Source organism: Culex quinquefasciatus, chromosome 3 (assembly GCF_015732765.1).
Source record: "Culex quinquefasciatus strain JHB chromosome 3, VPISU_Cqui_1.0_pri_paternal, whole genome shotgun sequence".
Classification (NCBI taxonomy): domain Eukaryota; kingdom Metazoa; phylum Arthropoda; class Insecta; order Diptera; family Culicidae; genus Culex; species Culex quinquefasciatus.
In genome coordinates, this window is record NC_051863.1 from 145014723 (window position 1) to 145020912 (window position 6190).

Here is a 6190-nt window from a genome sequence, read left to right on the forward strand (position 1 = left end):
AAATTGAAAATCTCGAGAATAGTCACCCTCTACACACAAAGCTTTTAGAACCGTTTGTGTAAATGTGAAAATTTAGGCCAAATTTCACTGGATAGCCCAACACATGGAATCCATGAAATAAAAAAAAATGTAGGGTAGGGTAGTCATCAATGAGACACTTTTGGTTTTCAACTTTCAATGATTTTTGTATTTTTTTCATCAGCATGTTTTAATGAGCTTTTTGTTGCATTTTCTTTCTTTTAATGTGTTCTAACATTGATCAAAATATGAGATCGATCCGACCTCTACAGCCAGAGCTATTCAACTGTCTCATTGTAGACGCACTTGGCAGGAACAATGAGACAGGTGGGGAACAATGAGACACTCTACGAAAATCAATTCTTTTCTAGTAAAACATCATGTTTTTGTATTGTTCCATTGCAGGTGACTTACCTTGAACATTTTAAAGCAATTTTGCGAACTTGAAACTTTAATTAACAAAAGTTTTACTAAAAAGTTAATAAATTTAGTAAAATCCATTTATTTATACCACATAACTTTATATTTTTGGCTAAATGAAGTCAAAACTCAATAAATATGCCAAAAATCACTTCCAATTCATATTTTGAAAGATTTCCCTAGATTTTGAAAAGTTTAATGAAGAAAAATCAAAGTGTCTCATTGTTACCCATGGGCTGAAAAGAGTGGGGAACAATGAGACAGCCCTGGATTCTGGGTATATTCTTAATTTTGGTCAAATCTAATGAAAGGCCATTGTAGCCCAACTCATGCCCTATAAAATGACGAAAGAAATTTGGAGAAATATTAGTTTTTGTGTTATTGGCAGCCTATGAGCGAAAATGTAATTTTCAGTCATAATTTACTTTTACACCCCAAAATCAAATATTTATGAATAACTTTGCAAGGGAGCGTCCATAACCAAAGCCACTATTATGGCAGAAGTGTATCCAGTAGACACACCTTTCCCCAAATTATGAGCCTGATTGGTTGAAACTATGACTTGTGAGAGCCATTTTATCATTGTTCCCCGTGTCTCATTGATGACTACTCTACCCTACGTGAAAGATAAGCAACTTTATCCATTCCATTAAAACATAACAAAACAAAAATTTTCAAGGAAAATGTTACTAACATTCTTCAAATTATTGACCCTAGAAGCAAAATTAAGTGGAACTTTTTGTTTTCCCAAAAAATATTGCTGTTTTTGGAGTTGGAATTTTGCTTTGGTTTAAATTCTTATGGGTCCGCGATAACGGTGTTTCTGCAAATCAAAATTATACAAGAAATTGTATAATATTTTACTTTTACGACTATAAAGTTGGTGGGCATGCCAATCTATGCAACTTTGTCGAAGACACCCAAATTTTACTTTTTCACTCTTGCTACAAGCAATTGAATACAAGCAACAGAATATAATATATTTAGAGCAATTTATGTGCTCTTAAAAAAACCAACATTTTTATGTTGAAAAAAAAATATTTTGCTAGAAATTTAACAAAAGTCAAAGCATTTTTTGTGTTAGAAATATTCATTTTAAACACTTCAGTATTTCGAAAACGTAGGCCAATCTCAACGCACAAGTTTGCATTTAAAACGATAAAAAAAAATCTCAAATGCCATTTTCTTTAAACTTGAAATATCTTATTCTTTTTATTTCAGATTTTCAATAGAAATGTGTAAATTTCAATTGAATAGCTGATTATATAAAAAAAATACTTCAAAACATAAAAAAGCATGATGGTTCCTGATGCTGGAAAAATTGTGAAATTTAAATTGCATTTTATATACTGTAGTTGGAATATAAAATCTCTAGCTATTTCAAAGAATTGTTATAAAACCCTGAAATTTTTGCCACTTGAGCACCCCTTTGATAAATGAATTGAGAGAATTTAATTTTAAATTTAATTCTGGTACAATTATTGAAATAGTTGATTTTGGCGCCACAAGTGTTATAAGTAATATTTGTAATATTCCGACCAAGATTATCGAGTTATTTTGTAGTCCTACTTTAAAATTTGGCGCCCCTTTTGTTCTGAATACCTTTCTAGGATTTTATAATAACATGACAAATTTGTACAATCATCGTTTTCGGCGCCCCCCAAGGGCTGGCGCCCTTGGCGGTCGCCAACTGCGCCAACCCCTAGGTACGGCGCTGCTCTTAGCACTTCCCGGTAAATCTCCCTTATCAATTACATTCCATCACTCCGAATCAACATCAAGCGCCCACCACCCGGCCTCCTCGCATTATTCCGAACAATGAAAATATCATAAAACTTTCATTTCCGCTCGCTTTGGGCTTTTGGGCCCAGATGAAGATCAGCAACAGCAGCACATCAGACCCATCTTTGGGTGAAATTTATTTCTCGGAAAGTCCGTCCCAGTGAATTTCCATCAAGTCCGAACGACGACGACGTCTGTCAGGTGAGCGCAGCAATCTTGCCTCACTCAAAAAGGCAGCGCGTCGAGAAACTCGCCCGGAGGCTTTGGGTGACTTGGTGAATGCCGAGCAGATTATGCGCTCGGGAAACGTGAGAATTTGTGGGATGTTTGTTGGGGAACATGTTTGATTCGTTCGATGGAGACGGAAGGTAGTTTTTGCTATTTAGGTTTAATGTTTAACATTTTATATGGCATGCTGGGAATTTTTAAATTTCGCAATCTGATGTTCAAATTGTTTGTTATCTTGTTTGAATTAAATTCAAGCTATTTAACACAACAGACACAACAAAATAGAAGAAAGTAAATAATTTTAAACACGTCCACTTCAATCACACTGGAAAACACGATAAAACACTCTCCGGAGATTTTTAATAATTCATGACGGCCACCGAGCGGCCAAGTGTTTGTGAAACGCAATAAGCCATCACACCTCTTGAAGGGATGGCGCCAAAGGGTTCAGCATCCGTTCCGATGATGACGAGATCTACGATGACATGTTGTCAGCTCTCGAGTCTAGCTCCCCTTTTGATGGGACTTTAATGGGATGGGTTTCGACAAGTGGTGATTTATGGGGTTCCCCGTGAGCATGTGAATAAATTTTCTCCGCCAAATGTGCACTCTCGGGAGATTTCCTGCTGGGGGATTTGGCTTTTGGGGTTGATTTGTGGCCATTGCGGTGCATTGGTTTCGTTGATGAGGTGTGTGTGTTGAGATTCGATTACCATTTACTTGAGATGAGCTGGGAATTGAAATAAAATACTAGATCCTTTTAAAGAATAACTTAAAAATAATTGAAGATTAACATTAAAAATGATAAAGCAAATGAACGTATTGTGAAAAAATCGCTATGAATGATTTCAAATTAAATAATTGTCTCATCCTTTGACTTATTAAATTTCAACTGCATAGTAACTCGACTGTCCATCGGATGCAATTTCTACACTCCAAGGAACAATCAGCAGAGTAGCACCTTCCCGGTGATAAAGTTTCAGCTTGGATTTCACCGGGACTTATACAGCTGTCGTCGGGCGAATTCTCCACCGAACTTCTTTCGTAATCTGTAGCCTGTCTTACCGTTGCAGGTGGGAAAATGCTTTCCACTGTTTGTCCTGTTTTCCGCACTCCATTCTCTCGCGGATTTTCCCGCCATCGCCACGCGCTTTGGATTGGCGCTGGAGGTATAGCGGTGTGGTGGCACAACTAATATTTACTTTCGTGAAATTGGAAAAGTTTGCATGAAAGCGAACGCAGCGCACCCCGAATGACATTGTGGCACCTTGATTAAACTTTCAGTTCAGCTGGTGAGCGCAGGCGGGGGCAGTCGTGTGCCACCCACCTTGCTTTCGAACCACTTCCCTGGGGGTTAAAAAGCTTCAGTGGGTAAAAGCGGATTATCGAAAAATTCTGGATTTGGTGATGTGAAATTATGCAATTTTTGATCAAATCAAAATATTTTTTCATCAAATGATTTTTTCTTAATAATATTTCTTCTTGAAAACATTTTCAATCAATTAAATTTGGATCCGATAGGATACAGACTCGATTATCCGAAGTTCGATTATCTGAAGGTTTGTATAGGACTTCGGATAATCGAATTACGAACAAAACTTGTTTTTCATATTTTTTTATTTTTGCCTTAAAAATTACAAAATGCATTTTTTCATTACTTCATTGCCGCCATCTTGGTTTAAATGTTCTGAAGAGGTAATATTCAACCTTCCAAGTTTTCAACATTCCAAATTTTTTTTTTTTTTTTGCTGTATAGCCTAGTGAGATGTTTGATAAGTTTTGATATATTTTTTGTTTATTGATTAACCAAAACAATTGATTGTTATGTTTTTAGAATACATTGGAAAGAGTTAGAGAGTCCAATTTCCCGAAAAAAATATGTCCCGTTTCCCGGGAATTGCCGAAATACAAGCGGGAGTATACATTTTCCTATACAGCAAAAAAAGTTGAATTTTGGTATGTTGAAAGTATTCTCTCTTTTTTTGAGTAATATAACCTTAAAAATGTGTAGAAATGTGAACCAGGTGATTATTCACCAGAAATTATGAAAATTCATCAATCTACTGTTCTTATAATATTCAATATATTGAACTAATAAGCTTGTCTGTAAATTTCATGTCAAGGTTTAATTCAGATAATATTTCTTTCTGAAACATTTACAACTACACGGAGAAAAAACCGTTCTGGATTTCATGAACAAATGTGCATGTCAACGCGTACTTGCGTTGTTCATGAAATCGTGAACTTTTTCATGATATCATGAAGAAAATAACACGATATCGTGCGCTATAGTCCATGAAATCGCATACTGAATGTTATGTCAGAAAAAGCTTTCTGACAAAAAGTTTGTGTTTGAATTACTACGCCACCTATCTGTGAACTTAGATTGGGCTAGGAAGCTTTCTAACATTTCATGCACTCACACTAGTGCAACGCAGTCTTTTGTTTAAGTGTGGAGCGATACGAGGTTTGACATGTTCAAACTGGTTTCTAATGATCAATTCACTTATCACGTTTCATGGCAATCAGAAAGCTTTATGCTTACATTACCCACCGCCAGATGGCGGGTCAAAAGCTTCGAGTTACAGTCGTGATCGATATTCAGATGGCGCTGTTACCATTACATAAAGCTGGAAGCTTAAAAGCTGAAAGCTTTATCGATTTTAAAAGCTTGGCGGCGTGAACAAGTGTGCACGATTTGCATTTAGTTCATGGAAAGTGTTCATGATAGGTACGTTTTCGTACCGTAGAAATCGCGTTGTTCCCAAATTCGTGGTACGTTGTTCACGTATTTCGGAACGGTTTTTTCTCCGTGTAGGAATATTGTTTGCTTATATGTTGTGCAACAAAAATTTCGCTTTTATGAAATGAATAATAACTATTTTATTTTCAACAACCTATTTGAACGGATTTTTTTGTTGTGTCATTTGAAAATAAGATATTCACCTCTTGCGGCCAAAATCAATGTTTTTTTCAAAAAGAATTCAAGAAGAATTTGTTTAAAAGTAGAGTTATACTGATCAAAAAATTACTGTTTGAAGTTATAAATTTATGAAACACGTGAGCTACCAAAAGCGTAAGAAGGTTAAATATGAAAAAAAAGTTTAATTTCAACCACTTTTACACAATGACTATTATTTTAATCTAATTTATTTATTAGGCCATATAACCATACAGATAATTAAAATCATTCCATAAATGAGTAGTTCTCTCAGATTTCGGTCATTCGATTTTTTTTTGTATTTTTTAATCCGACTGAAATTTTTTTGGTGCATTCGGTATGCCCAAAGAAGCCATTTTGCATCATTAGTTTGTCCATATAATTTTCCATACAAATTTGGCAGCTGGCCATACAAAAATGATGTATGAAAATTAAAAAATCTGCATCTTTTAATGGAATTTTTTGATCGATTTGGTGTCTTCGGCAAAGTTGTAGGAAAAAAATGATACTTGGTAAAAAAAAACTTTCAATGTTAAAATATGAAACATTCGTGAAATTTTCCGATCTTTTCGAAAAAAATATTTTCAAAATTTTTAAACCAAGACTAACACTTCAAAAGGGCCAAACATTCAATATTAAAATTAAAAATAGTGTTTTTTGCAAATCAAGTTTTAGTGACAAAAAGTTAAATAAAAAATCACCAAATTTTTTTTACCCTGTATCATTTTTTTCCAGAGTAGTCCGTATCCAAACCTTAAACTTTGCCGAAGACACCAAATCGATAAAAAAAAATCCTTCAAA